This window comes from Salmo trutta, chromosome 9 (genome assembly GCF_901001165.1).
Source record: "Salmo trutta chromosome 9, fSalTru1.1, whole genome shotgun sequence".
NCBI lineage: Eukaryota > Metazoa > Chordata > Actinopteri > Salmoniformes > Salmonidae > Salmo > Salmo trutta.
The window spans coordinates 15,709,854-15,728,700 of NC_042965.1; the positions used below are offsets into that span (position 1 = coordinate 15,709,854).

At 41.5% G+C, this 18,847-nt stretch overlaps 1 protein-coding gene across 16 annotated transcripts in view; it reads right to left on the reverse strand.

Moving 5' to 3' along the window:
* Positions 1–17,011, reverse strand: part of LOC115200028 (nuclear receptor corepressor 2) — a 151,983-nt gene extending 134,972 nt beyond the window's left edge. For 12 of the 16 annotated variants that reach the window (XR_003879465.1, XR_003879464.1, XM_029762695.1 and 9 more), the window contains exon 1: positions 16,808–17,011. The gene's annotated coding sequence lies outside the window, so the exon portion shown is untranslated. The remainder of the gene's footprint in view (positions 1–16,807) is intronic. The other 4 variants (XM_029762686.1, XM_029762685.1, XM_029762691.1 and 1 more) reach the window with 1 other exon arrangement.
* Positions 17,012–18,847: the final 1,836 nt, after the last annotated feature.

The following is an 18,847-nucleotide window of genomic DNA, read 5'->3' on the forward strand; positions in this document are numbered from 1 at the left end:
TTGTAAGGTATCCTTTGATGGTATTTATTTGTTCCACATTATTGATTGTTGTATCTTAGGGCCTTTCGATCGATCGATCGATCGATATATTCAACCACAAGGGTGCACTAATGAGAAATCATAATAGAGGACTACTGAAATTATATTATTTCAGTGTAGATATGGGAAGGGCAGGTTAAAATAAAAACTGTATGAATCAAACAGATTTGCATATGAATGGAGTAGAAATTAGCTGACTTCGTGATCTGTAAGGTAAGTAACTGATGTGTCAAGCAGATTACACGTTTTCTTTGCCATTTCCAAAACGTAGCAACGTTTAAGACATGGATTTCATGTTGAAATGTTAACAAGGTACCCAAAAGTAGTTTGAAGTAATGTTTTCATTTTATTAGCTAAACAAAACTTGTTTAAACAGTAAAATTGTCACGGAAATCAACCTTGTTTGCATAGCGATGATGAAAAGATCGTAATTTAGGCTGTAATGATCTCCAAAATTCGAATCATTAGGTCATCACACTGTTGATATAGCACCGTTGATATAGCAAAGGAAGCTAATAGTTTATCAAATTCCATTGTGAAGCAGAGGGGGACACTTTTTGGCCGGGGGACATTATTTGGCATGACAGGCCCCCAAAAGGCTAGGGCCAGCTCTGTATGGATGTGGGTACACAGCAGCCCCTCATGATGAGTTCAGATTTTTTGTGGCCCCCACCCCTATAGCTGTCTGTTTACCACCACAAACCAATGCTGGTACTTAGACCGCACTCATACTGGCAGTTCCATCACCTGCAACGTTAGCCCCTGCTCACCTCTGACAGGATATGAATCTGCTGTCACCCCACAGCATATAACCGGCAACAGGAGGCTGCCATCTAAGTGTCAACACCTACCACACACCCACCCATAACAACGGCCATAATGCGTCAGAGAGAGTGGTAGAAACACCTCCCTAAGCCAGGCTATCACACCTCTCATTCTGCATCTGACAGAAGATACATATTCACACAAGGATCTCAGCGGTCACAGCAGCTAAGCTCGCTCTCAGTAATCCGCTTTCACATTTCAGAACTCAGCAAACATAGCCTACTGCATGGTCATTTTCTCATTTTACTGGCGTGTTGAACAATATGCTAAGTCAATGAAGCAATCCGTGACTGTTCTAAATGCATTATCTTATTCGGCTCCATGGAGCGACAAGGACGCTCAACATTCAACATTCTGACAGCACAGACTGCCAGGAGAAAGTACAGCCAATGGCACACATCAAGGATCCTGTTGCTTTGTTTGATCCTGTTACCCAAAGACATGAGAATATTAAAGTACCTATGACTATGGAAAAGGACTACAACCATTCTAATACTACAAACAGGACTTATTACATCCCACAAAACTGTTGACAATGTGGAACATATCTGAAAGACAAAGAATTGGAGACGAGCGATGTTCTTAGGCCAGTGATTGGCTAGCCTGCACCTCCAGATGTGCTTGCCCAGCTGTATCCTGAATGCAGAGCAGAGTTACTTTACTGCCTGTTCCCGCGCCTGCCGTCCATCTCAGACACACAGTGTGGATTACATAAGGCCCTCCAAGCTCCCATGACCAGAGCTGGGCCTTCACACTCTGCCTCAGCCAACTATGAATCCCAGTAACCATGGCGGTCCAGGCATTCCACAGTGGAGGTGCCGAGACCCATCAATGAATGTTTGGTTTGTTAAATATGATATGCTGTGTGTAACGTCCATTTTTATTAGGGATGCACGATATATCGGTGAGCATATCGGAATCGGCCGATATTGGCTAAAAATGCCAACATCGGTGTCGGCCCGATGTCTAGTTTAACGCCGATGTGCAAAACCGATGTCAAAGCTGACGTGCATACCTATATAGCGTAGGTAGATGACGTAATGACGCCACGAAAAATACAGCGCTACATATAACAAAAGCAGAAAAATACTAAGCGCACACACCCACAACAACTAAACAAGTTCAAGTCGAGCAGTCATTTGAAAGAGTAAGAAAATGTCATGAGAGAACTCAAAAGGCGAAATCCATTAACGCCAAGATAATGGAATTCATTGCCCTTGACAATCAACCGTTCTCTGTCATGGATGATGTTGGCTTTCGCCGACTGGTCGAGCACCAGTACACACTACCAAGTAGCCGCTATTTTTCAGATGTTGCCCTACCGGAGTTACACAGTGTTGTTCAAACACAGCCATGAGCTACTTGCTATGGGTGTCACTGCTGTTAAAACTTACAAAAGTACTCGAGGCTGTGAACAAGAGATTGTGGCATTCTCTGAGCCTCTTTACTGTGTCGCCACTAGAGGTCGACCGATTATGATTTTTCAACGCTGATGCCGATTATTGGAGGGCCCCAAAAAAAAGCCGATACCGATTAAATCGGCCAATTTTTTCCCCCCCATGTATTTATTTGTAATAATGACAATTACAACAATACTGAATGAACACTTATTTTAACTTAATATAATACATCAATAAAATCAATTTAGCCTCAAATAAATAATAAAACATGTTCAATTTGGTTTAAATAATGCAAAAACAGTGTTGGAAAAGAAAGTAAAAGTGCAATATGTGCCATGTAAAAAAGCTAACATTTAAGTTCCTTGCTCAGAACATGAGAACATATGAAAGCTGGTGGTTCCTTTTAACACGAGTCTTCAATATTCCCAGGTAAGAAGTTTTAGCGTGTAGTTATTATAGGACTCTCTCTCTCTCTCTATACGATTTGTATTTCATATACCTTTGACTATTGGATGTTCTTACAGGCACTTTAGTATTGCCAGTGTAACAGTATAGCTTCCGTCCCTCTCCTCGCTCCTACCTGGCTCGAACCAGGAACACATCGACAACAGCCACCCTCGAAGCAGCGTTACCCATGCAGAGCAAGGGGAAAAACTACTCCAAGTCTCAGAGCGAGTGACGTTTGAAAGGCTATTAGCGCGCACCCGGCTAAATAGCTAGCCATTTCACATCGGTTACACCAGCCTAATCTTGGGAGTTGATAGGCTTGGAGGGGTGGGTATAATTTGTGGAACGTTCCAACAGGAATCTGTTCCAAAAAACGTAAAGTAAAAGGTTGCCAACCAACAACGCATACAAAGTAGCAATGCATACAAACCTAGCTAACTAGCTGCCGAATAGGCATCAACTCGCCACATAGCTTATTCTTAATGTTTGTCCATAGGCAACCAGAGTGAGGACAGACATTTTTCGGAATAAACATGATGAGTGAAAAACGCAATGAAATAGACCACTCCCTACCCGGTATCTTATTCTGGCGCTATACAAATTTGTATGCGTTGTTTTTTGGCAACCTTGTTATTTACGAAGTTTTTGGAATAGATTCCTGTTGGAACGTTCCACAAATTATACCCACCCGGCTTGAAGTTATGAACAGCTTGAAGCACAGCGAAGAGCTGCTGGCAAAACGCACGAAAGTGCTGTTTGAATGAATGCTTACAAGCCTACTGGTGCCTACCACCGCTCAGTCAGACTGCTCTATCAAATCATAGACTTAATTATAACATAATAACACACAGAAATACGAGCCTTAGGTCATTAATATGGTCGAATGCGTAAACTATCATCTCAAAAACAAAAGTTCTCTCATTTTATCTAACGGGTGGCATCCTTAAGTCTAAATATTCCTGTTACATTGCACAACCTTCAATGTTATGTCATAATTACGTAAAATTCTGGCAAATTAGTTCGCAACGAGCCAGGCGGCCCAAACTGTTGCATATACCCTGACTGCGTGCAATGAACGCAAGAGAAGTGACACAATTTCATGTTAACAGGCAATATTAACTAAATATGCAGATTTTAAAAATATATACTTGTGTATTGGTTTTAAAGAAAGGCATTGATGTTTATGGTTAGGTACATTGGTGCAATGACAGTTAAGATTGATTGGTTTTTATAAGATAAGTTTAATGCTAGCTAGGAACTTACCTTGGCTTCTTGCTGCCCTCGCGTAACAGGTAGTCAGCCTGCCATGCAGGCTCCTCGTGGAGTGCAATGTAAGGCAGGTGGTTAGAGCGTTGGACTAGTAACCGGAAGGTTGCAAAAAACGAATCCCCACTGAACAAGGCAGTTAACACCCGTTCCTAGGCCGTCATTGAAAATAAGAATGTGTTCTTAATCTGACTTGCCTAGTTAAATAAAGGTGTAAAAAATATAATTTTTTTACAAAAATTGGCAAATCGGTGGACAAAAATACCGATTGTTATGAAAACTTGAAAATCGGCCCTAATTAAATCAGCCATTCCGATTAATCGGTCGACCTCTAGTCGCCACCATGCTCGATGCTAGGTACAAGGGCCGCTACTTCGATGCAGACAAGAAACAGGATTCATGTGAAATACACAGTTGGACAAGATGGAAATGGACACAGGGACCGTGCGCACCGAGGAAGAGAGGCCACGGACAGACAGAGCTGGAACTTCATTGCTTGATATGTATGATGAAATCCTGGTTGAGAATGAAATGACTGAACAACAAAACAAGAAATAGGTTTTGATTATGTTTTACTGGTAATGGGGACAGACATAAATGCCAACAAAATAACTTTGGTCAGTGTGGTGTATTTATGCTGCAGTAGTTTATGTGTCGGGGGGCTAGGGTCAGTCTGTCACATCTGGAGTATTTCTCTTGTCTTTTCCGGTGTCTTTTGTGAATTTAAATATGCTCTCTCTAATTCTCTCTCTCGCGGAGGACCTGAGCCCTAGGACCATGCCTCAGGACTACCTGGCTTGATGACTCCTTGCTGTCCCCAGTTCACCTGGCCGTGCTGCTGCTCCAGTTCCAACTGTTCTGCCTGCAGCTATGGAACCCTGACCTGTTCACCGGTCGTGCTACCTGTCCCAGACCTGCTGGAACCCTGACCTATTCACCGGACGTGCTACCTGTCCCAGACCTGCTGTTTTCTACCCTCTAGAGACAGCAGGAGCGGTAGAGATACTCTCAAAGATCGGCTATGAAAAAGCCAACTGACACTTACTCTTGTGTTACTGACTGTTGCACCCTCGACAACTACTATGATTATTATTATTTGACCATGCTGGTCATTTATGAACATTTGAACATCTAGGCCATGTGCTGTTATAATCTCCACCCGGCACAGCCAGAAGAGGACTGGCCACCCCTCATAGCCTGGTTCCTCTCTAGGTTTCTTCCTAGGTTTTGGCCTTTCTAGGGAGTTTTTCCTAGCCACCATTGCTTGCTGTTTGGGGTTTTAGGCTGGGTTTCTGTACAGCACTTTGAGAGATCAGTTGATGTAAGAAGGGCTATATAAATAAATTTGATTTGATTTGTAACCTTTATTTAACCTAGAACAGAGCCACACTGATGCATAACTCTCAGACCAAAATACATTCTCCTCAAACTTTCTGAAGATCTCCCCACATATATCTACCTCTCAATATAATAAGTCAACTCTCCCTAGGGCAGCGTTTCCAAACTCATATTGTCATATTGACAAAGTTGTTGCGGCGATGGGAAGAGGCATGTCTGTTATAAAGAAAGATGTCTTGTGTTTCGGATGCTCTGCCACCAGAGGTACACGGCAAAAAACAAGTTTAGCTTTAAAAAACAGATGTGATGATTTGATGGTGAGAGAAGGCAGAGCTAAAGTAGCCCAGACTTCCTCTCTGATCCATCACAGGCCAGGGAGTATCATTGATCAGACACACGTGTTAGGATCTGATGGCCACTTCTCCCACACCATTACACAATGAGTAAGTCTGTTTTTTATGGCCCATTGCTCCAGGTGGGTGGAGAGTGCAAAGCTGTCATCAAGGATAAGTGTGGCTACTTTGAAGAATCTCAAATATAAAATATATTTTGATTTGTTTAACACTTTTTTTGGTTACTACATGATCCCATGTGTTTGTTCATAGTTTTGATGTCTTCATTATTATTCTACAATGTAGAAAATAGTAAAATAAAGAACAACCCTGGAATGAGTTTGTGTGCAAACTTTTGACTGGCACTGTATTTCGAAAAGGAGGCAAGGAGAGGATGGAGGAGTTGGCAAAGCCTATTGAGAATCTCCCTGAGAGTTCACCACGTCCAGCCCTCCACAGACACACCCTCCCCATACCTCACATAATATACACAAGCTGAATATACACTGGAAAACAAACATACAGACAGCCTAACCCCTCTCACGCATATTCTCATACTCAAGAGATCCTACACATAAGCATTCAAAAATACACATGCATATAAACTGAAGCTAATCACACAGTTAAAAAACATGCCTAACCCTCTCCCTACCCCAGGGCTCTGAAGTGTGACCAATTTGGTTGCATATGCAATGAAATATTGTTGCGGGCCGTTCGAAAACTATTCGTGGGGCCCTTAACCATTTGTTTAACACTTTGTTCAGTCATGTTTGTTACCTTATTAGCTAGCTAGCTAACAACCTGGTAACTTTACCAGTATATTATACGCAAACATTTGTATTTTTATAATAAACATATGTATTTACAGGGTTACATATTAGTGTCTAGAGCACAACGTCTGCTTGGGAAGTAGCTAGAATTCATATAGGCTATATTTCAATCGATTTTAACTTGTTAAAGTGGGGCGCACCAATTACATGTTTTAATTTAGAGCCCCTTCCCCACCACCAAACGTAGTCCACACACAAACAGTAGTTGTCCTACAATGCTGACATCTGGTGCATCACTTACCACAGCCATTTCTCATCTCTGTTCATCCTCTCTGTACATTTGATTATGGCTGTCTGTGTGTAGGCCGTCTTCAACAAAAAAAAAACTATAAAATGTTTCCCAATAAATTAGCCTAGGTGGTCATACTAATTAAAAAACCAAAATTAAAAACAATGAGCCACAACAAACCAGTAGATTTACAGTCAGCGAGGCATGTCTGTGTTAACAAATTGATCATTTCAGATTATGCTTTCATTGGATTGATAAAATTGAGGTCTGAATACATCTTACATTTGAAGAATGTGATGAAGTCTGTGGCTCGGTTCTGAAAACAGGTTTATTAAACACTACACTGAGGGTTTGATTAAGTTCACAGAGGATTATGTCTTCAAAACACATCTCTGACACTAACCAGGTTTCCATCCAACCTTTTTATGCGAGTAAAGTATATATGTCGGATAAAAACAGGCTTGATGAAAACAGCATATTTGTCAGTAACGTTTCCAAAAACAAAAACCGCTAGACACATTGGGATCTTTTTGTGTAACATGAATTATGCAAGAAATGGCTGTGGAAACACTTACGCGCAACTTTTGATATAATCACCATATAGAAGTAAACTTGGAGTCAGGCGATATGTTTGTTGTCTAACTACTACCTGGGAAAGCATGCGGTTTATTCGGCTACAGATTAAATAAATGACGAACTTCACAGGGTGGTGAAAGTGCACGGTGATGAGCTTGATGCTCTTTTCCAATAAATATCGAGGGTCTTATTCTGGTGACATGATGATGGATGCAGTTTGACAAATAAAAATAATCTCACTATTTTGTCCATAACAATCTGATTTAGGCTTTACCCACACTATCTTCCAGATGGTGTAGAGTGCAGGTACCAGGACCTGAGTGGGCACAATCATTATATAAAACAACATTTTGTGTGACAAAAGCCATCAGTAGAGTCAGAAATGTGATGGAAACCCATTTCACTTTTTATTCAGTACATGGGAATTTAACTGCAAAAGTTATTTATGTGCACCATGTCATCATGCACAGCCTTTAATCCACAACAAATCAATTTGATGGAATATTCTCTGGTAGGAAAATAAGTGCATTCTTTTTTAATACAGATTTTTGAAAATACGCATAAAAATCTGGCCGCCAATTGGATGGAAACCTAGCTACTGGCCCTAACTTGCATGATATGTAACATGTCACAGGAACAAATACAAAACTTGTCGGTCTTAAACAATGCTTTGAAAGGTTTGTGTGGGGGAAATTTCTGCTTTATGACAAGGTGTTATGATACAGATTGAGGACAGCTCCAATATCAATAACATGGCACATGCAGTAACGGAAACCATGAATAACAAGGCACACGCAGTGGTGGATGTCCATGAACGAATGCAACAAAGATTACATGGGCCTACCCAGGTGACAGTCAGTTATGAATAGGCCTAAGTAATTCTATGGGGCTCTAGGCTACACACTCTGCTAGACTACCTCTGTGTCCCATCATTTCATATTCACATGTTGAACAAAGCTTTCACACACTGCTCGTCCCAACTGCTTGAGCGGCAGACGTTGACTTGTTAGCATGGCATTACAACAGGAAACTGTGTGGAGAATGATAAGAGTGATACTACAACCCCATGCTATGTGAGGAAATGGCCTGAGATAGAGACCAACCAAACAGACATCTACAATGGGAAGGGGGTTTGTCGTGTCTGTCTTCAGTATAACCACTCAAAAGGCAGCCAACATTCTAGGGTTGGGCGGTTTTACGATTGCGTCGTCTATCAACCATGTGTGACAGCCATCGTCGATAGAGACGACGTCGTGTTGTCACAAACGATGGTTTAGCATATTTGAATTTGACTGCGCCGCTGGAGTCTGGCAGCGCACAACCACGCAGCGCAGCAGGGCGACATGCCAAATGTCCTATTCCCCCATTTGCCATAGTCGAATACATTTCAATACATATGTCGTAGTTATACTATCAACATAATGCAAGAGAACAATGTAGATTGTGGAAAGAGCGGAGAGCACCAAAGCAGATCAAAATGTCAGAGGGCCTAACGTGTTGTTCCCCCTCTCATGGGCCTTTTGCAACGGACAATCCATTGTCAGGCTTATCGTCTTAAAATCTGGATGAACCCCTTTTTCTCCCCCAATCAATTTGAACATGACTTGTTGGCCTACGCATAGCCAACTCTTTCATAATCAACCATCGACAATCTATAGGCCTAACGGAGTTCCATCACAGAAAGTTGTTCGCAAATAGCCTAAATAAAAACATAGCTAGTAAGGGTGTGCCGACATGGCTATAATCGTATTGGTAACCGTATCCGTAAATCAGTTGATAGTCGGATCGGATGAGCTGTTTTAATATGCCTATGTAGATGTTGGCAGTATACCTCCCTACACGTTTTCACTGCAGACAAAGCTGCACATTAGTAGCAGCGTGCGAAGGAGGGTGTCACTCAGTTTGCTGTCACTCTGTTAGAATGAGCATCAGCGTTTCCTCTTCCCCCACCTTTGTCCCACCTGTTAGATATTGTGCACATTGATAGCAAACATCCTCGTCATGTTATTTATCATAGTAGCAGGCAGCAGCAATCTAAATGAGCAGACCGAAGATGCAAGGAAAAATGAACGGGTGAAATTATGAAGCGAGTGGACGGAGAAATACAGCTACACTCCATCCAATCAAATCAGCAGGATCGACGTACAGCCCGCCCTTCATCTTCACAGACAGGCAAACTGACCAGAGTCATGTAGACAATGCAGAACCTTGCACATGACTGACTGACTGACATGAGAAAAATGCGTGCTGGCAGCCAAAAATATACAAACAAAATCATTACAAAAAATACTTGAATCATAATCGTATGCACAACATTTCCAATATGATACTCGTTTTGTAAGACTACCCAGCAAAACCCTAACAGCTATTATAGTAATAATGAGAGTGAACAAACAATTGCAAGATAGACTAATGGATTAGGAAGTTAAAACAAACCTGGTACGTTTCTGCATTACTTGACCAAATTGTTGGCAAAATAAATTGTGTTGTCAGAAAATCCCTCCTTACTTGTTGTGCCAATTTTGAGTGTTAGTGTAGCCTACTTCTCTACTGTAATGAATGAAGTGACCGAGAGGAGAATCCACTTCCCTTATGCAACTGAAGGAAACTTGTTTAGCCTTATTGATGTATTGGAATAGTACAGCATCGATCTGGATTCTAAAGTTTACAAAGTGGGATGAGAGCAAGTTGCAACATTTGCCTAATATCTGTAGCCTATCTTTACAAGCATTTCACCATTTAAATAGTTGTCCATTGAGGACCAGCTGAAGACCTCTCCCACCAAACAAAGAGAGCCCTCTGCCCAGTCTGCTCTAATGAAAACTCCTCTCCATAAATCCTGCTCTGGCCCTGGTGAGCTCCACACAGTGACAGGCCTAGGATCAGTCTTGCCGCCAGACCCCATTAACCCCTGGGCCAGCCTCAGGAGCAACCCCCCTCTAGACCCCTCCACTCTTTGTGTAACGAGTTCCACAACTGTGTCCAAAATATGTTGGAGACAGCACTGTGTGTGTGTGTGTACACTGATCACCATAGCCTTCACTAAGTAATAGGCATTGGAATTGAAGCATTTGTGGCTGCAGGTTACTGGATCGGTTGCTGCTCAGTTGATGTAGAAAAAGTATTCAATTTTTTTTTTTACTGCAGAGTAAAGTAAAAATACAATTAAGCTAGGTGAAGATATATTTTGTTGCCACAGTGACAGACAAACTTTAATAACAGCAAACCAGAAAATTAGATTTCAGGATCAATAACCTCAAGAGCTTCTAGCAAACCACAAACACTGCTACTAACCAATAAACATGCATCCACAAAGACTGAGATTAACCTTGGTGCAAGAACGTATACAGCCTTGCCTAAAAGAATGAAACGCCGAGTTTATAACGGGCTTAAGCCTATCCACATTGGAGGGCCGCAAAGCTATTTTCAAAAGCCGATAGAGTATCCTGCATTTTCTGGAGAATATTGACAGGGCATAAGCATCCCAATTTGAAGTAGAAGCCTTCGGTGTGTGGTGTGCTTTGTCTTAGCAGTGAACCGGGCAGCCCCTCTTCTCACATGTCCATCGTAACACGAACCAAGGTCTTTCCATTGTGCAATCTCAGTCAACTCTAAAATACGTATCTACACAACATCAGGCCAGGAGCAAAGCGGCTGTGTCCAACTTAATGCCACTTTGATTGTGAGATTCATTAAGAGGCTTCTCTCTGAGCCAGCTGCAGTGGATCGTGCCACTCTGTCGGACCGATTGAGTCAATCATAACATGCGCCTTGCACGGAATCAACCAGGTGCAGTCTACCAGGAAACCAGTGAGCAAGAAATGCCAGACAGCTGTTGTTACTCATTCAGTGAGAAAGAAGGATGGGAAGAGGGAATAGGCCTGGGAGGCAGTTTCACAGTGACTGCTTCATATTTCCCTCTGTGTTCTGCATGTCAACTCAAGTGTTTACAAAGTTGTGCCAGGACATACCACCCTCACACCACTTCTATGACATTATGTTTATGTTGCAATGCGGCCAATCTGGCTTGACATTATGGGGAAAGTCCATAGGAAAGATATATACATACATACACACATACATACATTTTTTTTTATTTTTTTTTCCACAGGTGCAGTGTTTGTGAATGGATCTGAAGAGCAAGCTTAATAACCTTCAGTAATTGCTAATTAGACCGTCTGTTATTCTCAGCAGTGCTTCCAGTGTGGCTCAGAATGAGCAACACTAGGCAGATAATGCTGCTAGGCTCTGAACGAGCTACTCATCATGCAGAATGGACTTGCTCTTATAAGCAAAACACACATGTTTATACATCGTATATAAACCCAGTAACCCACCATGTCAGGGACATCACCTGACTTAAAGGCTACTCATCACAGCCGGCCCCCTGTACTGTGTTCCTCATTGGGCTCCTAGGGGCCATGCCCCTCTTTCCGCGGTTATGGTTCCGGAACTGACACACCCACTAAATTTCAACATGCTGGTCGCGTGGTTCCAAACATCGAATCGGTACAAAAATCCCCGGTGTGAACCACTAATTCAAAAAATAAGAAATTGCATTTAAAAAACTGATATACAAAAGAAAAGTCAAGGGTACAACACTGCACATACCCGAGTTAGTTGACAAACAAACTACTCATCCCATACAGCATTGTGGCCTGTACCATCCAATCACAGAGCAGATACAAGTCACGTGGTCTGTTAGCAAACACGTGATGGTACTCGATAGCTGCTGTATTGTCCAATCACAGAGCAGATACAACTCACGTGATCTGTTAGCGAACACGCGATGGCACATAAGGGCTGCAGTCCAAACACGTTATTTTTACCCCCCTCAGCCCTTGTGCTAGCCACTTTCTCTTGGGGGAATCGAAACCGGATGCAGTTTGATTGCCATCTTAGGTGGAGGTCCAACTCACAACGTTGCCTCCTCAGCCCTCGATTTAGCTTGAGGTAGCGAGTGAAGAACTTTGGTCACTTGCGGGGTTGATATGACCCACAATTTAATGCAAACTGTAGTGACATGTCAAACTCTTGTGGCAGTGAAGTGTCAAATTTAATCAACAAGGCTGCATTTTCAGCATGTCAGAAAAAACTGTGGCGCTAGCTTGCTAAAAAAATATATATAGACGAGATTGATTTTAGCGTCGGCAAATTGGCTTAGTCTCGCCGGGAGGAGCCTATAGAACGTAGCTAGATTCATAAACATATTTTTTGGAATTCTGAATTTTATTGGAATAAATTACTAAACTATAAAACTAGCTAGCCAGCATTTGGCATGCGTCCCCAGAACCTCAGAATGTTCTACAGCTGCACCATCGAGAACATCCTGACCGGTTGCATCACCGACTGGTATGGTAACTGCTCGGCATCTGACCTAAGGCGCTACAGAGGGTAGTGTGTACGGCCCAGTACATCACTGGGGCCAAGCTTCCTGCCATCCAGGACCTATATAATAGGTAGTGTCAGAGGAAAGCACAAAAAATTGTCAGACTCCAACCACCCAAGTCATAGACTGTTTTATCTGCTACCGCACGGCAAGCGGTACCGGAGTGCCAAGTCTAGGACCAAAAGGCTCCTTAACACCTTCTACCCCCAAGCCATAAGACTGCTGAACAATTAATCAAATGGCCACTGGACTATTTACTCTTCGTACCCTGCTGCTACTCTCTGTTTATTATCTATGCATAGTTACTTCACCCCTACCTATGTACAAATTACCTCGAATAAACTGGACCACCACACATTGACTCGGTACTGGTACCCCCTGTATATAGCCTTGTTTGTGTCATTTTATTGTGTTACTTTTATTATTTTGTACTTTAGTTTATTTGGTAAATATTTCTTAACTCTTCTTGAACTGCACTGTTGGTTAAGGGCTTGTAGGTAAGCATTTCCCTGTAAGGTCAACACTTGTATTCGGCGCATGTGACAAATAAAGTTTGATTTGAGTCACTGTAGCTAGCTACCTGACAGGAGTGCTAGCCAGATAAATAGGCTTACTAGGTACATTAATAGCTTCAGGGTGGTTGTTTTTAAGCTCAATTTTACGATTTCCACCAAGGACATTGCCTCTCCAATCGTCACTCCCCCTCGCATGGGCAAGGGACACTTGTATCTGCTCTGTGATTGGACAATACAGACCACAAGGATCATGGCTTGGTGCTCTCTGAAACATTAACTGAAGTTAAAAACACAATTTCTCAACACAGAGGTTGAAACATTCATAACCGATGTGCACTACTTCATCATATAATTATTTTTGCAATCTCTGTAGAAAATAGAACGTCTTTGTTGCACAGCAATATCACTATTGCTAATATTAGATTTCACCACAGGTTGAGGATTCAGAATACACGTCCGGAACTCCTCATTGCAGCCTTATTCACAGTAACAGCAGAGTGGATAGTCCCAGCCCACACCAGAGGCAGTCAGTCCCCTCCCAGGCAGCACACAGCGGTTTGGAAAAGGACCTGTATTGTCTGCCCTGCTGTGACATCATGTAGAACTTACTGTATACTAACCCCCCCCTTCTCCATCGCTTTTCCTCTAAACAATGGCTGCTGCTATTTCAAGAATATTTCAAAAGCACGACGCAACAGCTCTTGACTTAAGGTACATTCCAGTGGTGTTCTGGTTTAGCTCTTGTGGTGTGACTTAAGGAAATTGACATACCGGTATTCAACATAGGCCTATGCAAACTGAGGAATTGGGAATTTACATCTGAAAAGGTTTCGCACAGTGACCTGAAGATTTCCTCCCCTCTCAAAGTGTACAACAGACTTGTATAGCCTACTAGCTATTCCCTCTCATCTAGTTCCATTACGGGTTTCATAATGCTAGCAATACTGGGACTAGTAGTAAAACTGTCTGCCACGGTCTCCCTCCGGCCCCACACTGAGCACGGGATAATCTCTGCCCCCATTACCCAGTTAGACAAGGGGGGGTATTTTGTCACACAAACAGTTATCCCTTCCCCATGCAAACCACTGGACTAACTGAGTCCAGATGACAGGCAGGGTACCGTGACTGCTCTGAGGCTGGACTTAAAGGAGGCTAAACCACCTCTTCTGCCACTACCATGGATTATCAGCCGACTTCGTGATCTCAATCCCTGATTGGAGCAGATGATCCTGTTTAATAGAGGAGTCAGACTGGACTGCACTTCAAGGTGGGATTTCATGCAGACAACATATTCAGACACAGAAATCCTCTACAAGATTTAAAGACCAACAACACACATCACTGATCAGGGGTTACAATAAAGAGGTTATCCCACCTCCTCAGTTCCTTATCAGTCTTGAGCAGGGAAGCATTCAATAATGCATCAATAAGCACAAAATAAATAGGCTATTTCAGCTGCTACATAGATCACTGTTGTGGCTTTATAGGAATCATTTACAGGAAGTGTTTGTAATATGCTTGATGTACGATGATGCATGATATAATCAAATCAGAGGAAACCATCAAGGCAGATTGTATCCGTATTGCAGCCAAAACTAACTTAAAGCATAGCTTTTTAACAAAGTAAAATATATCATCTTTGACAAACTGTTCTCTACCCACTCTTGCAGTGAACAACATTTGATATTGGATGTTAAAACAATTTAATCTATGCCATGCATTTTACCCAAAATGCCAATCAGAGCAGCTTGGCCTTGTTCAATAACCACCAGCAGCATTTTATATTATTCAAATATATGCTGAATGGCATTTGGAGCCAATGTCCCTTTTATTATTGTGGGCTCTGGCATTTAATACTACAACAGAATTCATGCAATTGACCTTACTAACTATGGTCTGTTCCTCAAAAGGGCCAATACAGAAATAAAGATCTTACCCCAATTTCATGCGCTCTCAAATTATGTTGACAGTGCAATTGCACTCTGTTTATATTCATCAATCAAGATGTGGTCTTTGGCAAAGCATGATCTAGCCTTATTGACATTTGAGTCAGTCCAATAAGACTTATGTTCAGCAATATTCTTGATATGTACAGGTAACTGCCAAAATAAAGGAAACACCAACATAAAGTGTCTTAATAGGGCATTGGGCCGCCATGAGCCGCCAGAACAGCTTCAAAGTGCCTTGGCGTAGATTCTACATGTCTGGAACTCTTATCGGAGGGATGCGACGCCATCGTTCCACGAGAAAATGCATAATTTAGTGTTTTGTTGTTGGAAAACGGTCTCAGGCGCCACTCCAGTCTCCCATAAGTTTTCAATTGGGTTGAGATTTGATGAGACACAATCACACACCATTTAAAAACCCCTAGGTTCCTTTGAAACCCCTCTTTCAAAGTCACAGATCTCTTCTAGCTATGGTAGCCAAAATAATGGGCAAGTTAACTTTTTTATACATGACCCTAAGCATAATAGGATGTTAATTACTTAACTCAGGAACTACACCTGTGTGGAAGCACCTGCTTTCAACATAATTTGTATCCCTCATTTACTGAAGTGTTTCATTTTTGGGGGGCAGTTAGCCTACCTGTAGAGCGAACTATGGTAGCCTATTTCTAAAAGAGACTCATATTCATGTAGGCCCCTCATAGACCCCTTATAGTAGATAAATAAATCAATAAATTATCCGACAGAGAACACTGACTGACCTTTTGTCCCCCTTCAAAACAAGTGTTGTTTTCTGACCATGATCGTTGTAGTAGTAGGGATTTGGAGGTTGACTGAGGTGAGTCAGGGTTTGGGTTAAGTATTCTCGCTACCTCTATCATTATGAAATAAGCCTTTGTTCATTTCTTTATGAATGTCTCTGTGCAGTACAACTTTCACTTCTGCCCAACTTTCAGACAGGTCATAAAAAAGTAGGCAAACAAATAATTTGACAGGTAAACATGTTCTATAGTTAGTTACCTACCTTACTTATACATTTCGAATAATATGCCAACAAAACTGTTTGTGTAAAAGCACGCCAAATCGTCGCCGCAGTACGCTTCTAAATTAATTCGGCAGTCAGGACCCCTAACGTTAACAACAACCAACGTGAATCAGCGCAGTGTTGATAAACGTATCACAAATCAATTAATCTGGCCATAGGCGTAACTGATTAATTGTGCCCACTATCTAGGTAGTTAGCCAAATGGATTAAATACATTACTAAAACACGGGCATTTCAGAAGATGCCTGGTTGGTGACAAACGCTTACTAGCTAGTTAACTACTTTAGGTACCCTGCTAACTATGCTACCTAGCTAATGGTTTGTTGTTTTATGACAAGGTCTAGCTAGTCCTCAATTTACATAATCCGAGTTTGCATTAGTTTTCTAGAAAGGTTCGCTATACCATCAAGTATATGAAATGATGTATGCTTGTTAGCGATCGAACATTATTTATATGATACGGTCAACTAGCTAGCTAGTTAGCTGGCTAGCATTGTTTAGCGCGGTGTTAGCTAGCTAACTGACTCGAAGCTAACAAATGATAGCTACTGGTTTGGCTAGCTAGCTGGAGCGTGTCAACCTTAGCAGCAGTACGGGTAAAATAGCTAACAAATAAGGTGACCATTTTACCGTATAATTCCAGTCTTTGTATGTTGTTCCTAATGTATTAGCTAGTTTCCGCTTTTGGTAGGGGTTTATTTTTTCCAGAAGTAATCCACATGAAAGAAGAGTTTTCGTTCTCAATCGCTCCACTCCTTTCTACTTGCGGCAAATGTCGCGTCTACTCCATAGACTATAAAAAATACTCTCCCCGAGAATGGTGCTGAAACGCCTCTCTTGATTCAGGTCTTTTGATAGGTCGCATGTTCTCGCGTTCTCTTGCTCTTTCCTCTCAAACTCTCTCGTTCAATCAGCTAAGTAAGCCTTTGCCCTATTTAGTGTTTCTCGAGTGCCTAATATCTTATTTTTTATTTAGATTTCTCGTGTGTTTTTGTTCTACCTTATGTTCTTGTTAGTATTATATTGTTATTGATTACTGCATTGTTGGGTTTAGAGATTGAAAGAGAGGCATTTCGCTGTACTTGTGCACGTGACATTATACAACTACAAACTTGAAACTAGAAAATAAACAAATAAGAGCACAGATTTTCAACTTAATCTGATGCTGCTATTTTGAAAAGACCAACAGTGTGAAAGAGTCTCACCCTCAAATTAGTTAGACAGACACATAGCTAATAATTTGTAGTAAAATAATGACCTTTCACTTATCCTTTATTGCTTGTAGCCTAGCAAGTCAAATAAGGAAAATAAGAAATTAATTCAGAGAGGGTAAACAACCATGGGCAGAGGTGAGCTTTTCCATTTGAGAAATGTAGGCTATGCATTTAGAGTTACAATAAATTACACCTCCCTCTTTCCCCACACACAGACCCCCCCCCCCCCCCTTCTCTTTCAATTCAATTTAAAGGGCTTTATTGGCATGGGAAACATGTTTACATTGCCAAAGCAAGTTAAATAGATAATAAACAAAAGTGAAATTAACAATAAAAAATGTACAGTAAACATTACACTCACAAATGTTCCAAAAGACTCTCTCTCTCTCTCTCGCAGACATACGTTTTTTCAAATATCCATGACCTGTGGAGATTGCATAATGGGTCATTCCTCCTCGTGCTGTGGCACTTCAGGACCTCTACATCTGTGCTGTTTGATGCCCAGCGAGGGAACAAGCTGTGAATACAGCGACTAACATTGAAAAATAGTATTTGGGAGATCACAGCATTCCATGCTGTGGGCTTAGCAGATGATGTAGGTGAAGGCCAGTGCCCTGTTAATGATCTGAAACCATTCACCTCTGGCCCTGAATGAACCCCCACCACTACATAGTCTCCATCTAACATCTAACAGTTAAAAGACACGTCAGTTACAATTGAGGGACTTTAGACTTAGATCATTTCTCAGTGAGAGAGTGAGTTTGCCCTCTGAAAATAAATCCCTGAAAATATTATTCACCTCTTAATCCTGGATTCGGTAAAGCCTAATGTAATCTATTTTTCTATTTCCATTCTCAGATGTGAATTATGTCATCCAGTTTAAACAGCCACTGGTGGTTTGGAAACAGTATTTTCTCTAACTAACTAAACGCTACAGCATATCCACCAGTTTTTCACATTTGTGTTTCTTCATCAGAAATGATTGCTTATGGGTACTTTCATGTGTGTGTAAAATATTACTGTTCTCAGATTTTTTATTAATAGATTATAGATGTATATGAAAATTAGTTTTTTGTTGTTGTGCAAAATGCTATATATCCATTGTTTAGCTGGAATGGAATGTTTGTACCCTGTACTGTATATTTGACTGTGATATGTGGTGTTCTCACCTTGCTGTCTTAAGATTAATGCGCTTACTGTTAGTTGCTCTGGATAATAGCATCTGCTAAATGACTAAAATGTCAAATATAAATGTTTTACATACAGATCTCATATTATTGTACTTAATTATAAAGAAAATTATGATTTTTTTAAAATATTGATGCCACCCACCACTGCGACCTGTATGCTCTCGTCGGCTGGCCCTCGCTACATATTCGTCGCCAGACCCACTGGCTCCAGGTCATCTATAAGTCTTTGCTAGGTAAAGCTCCTCCTTATCTCAGCTCACTGGTCA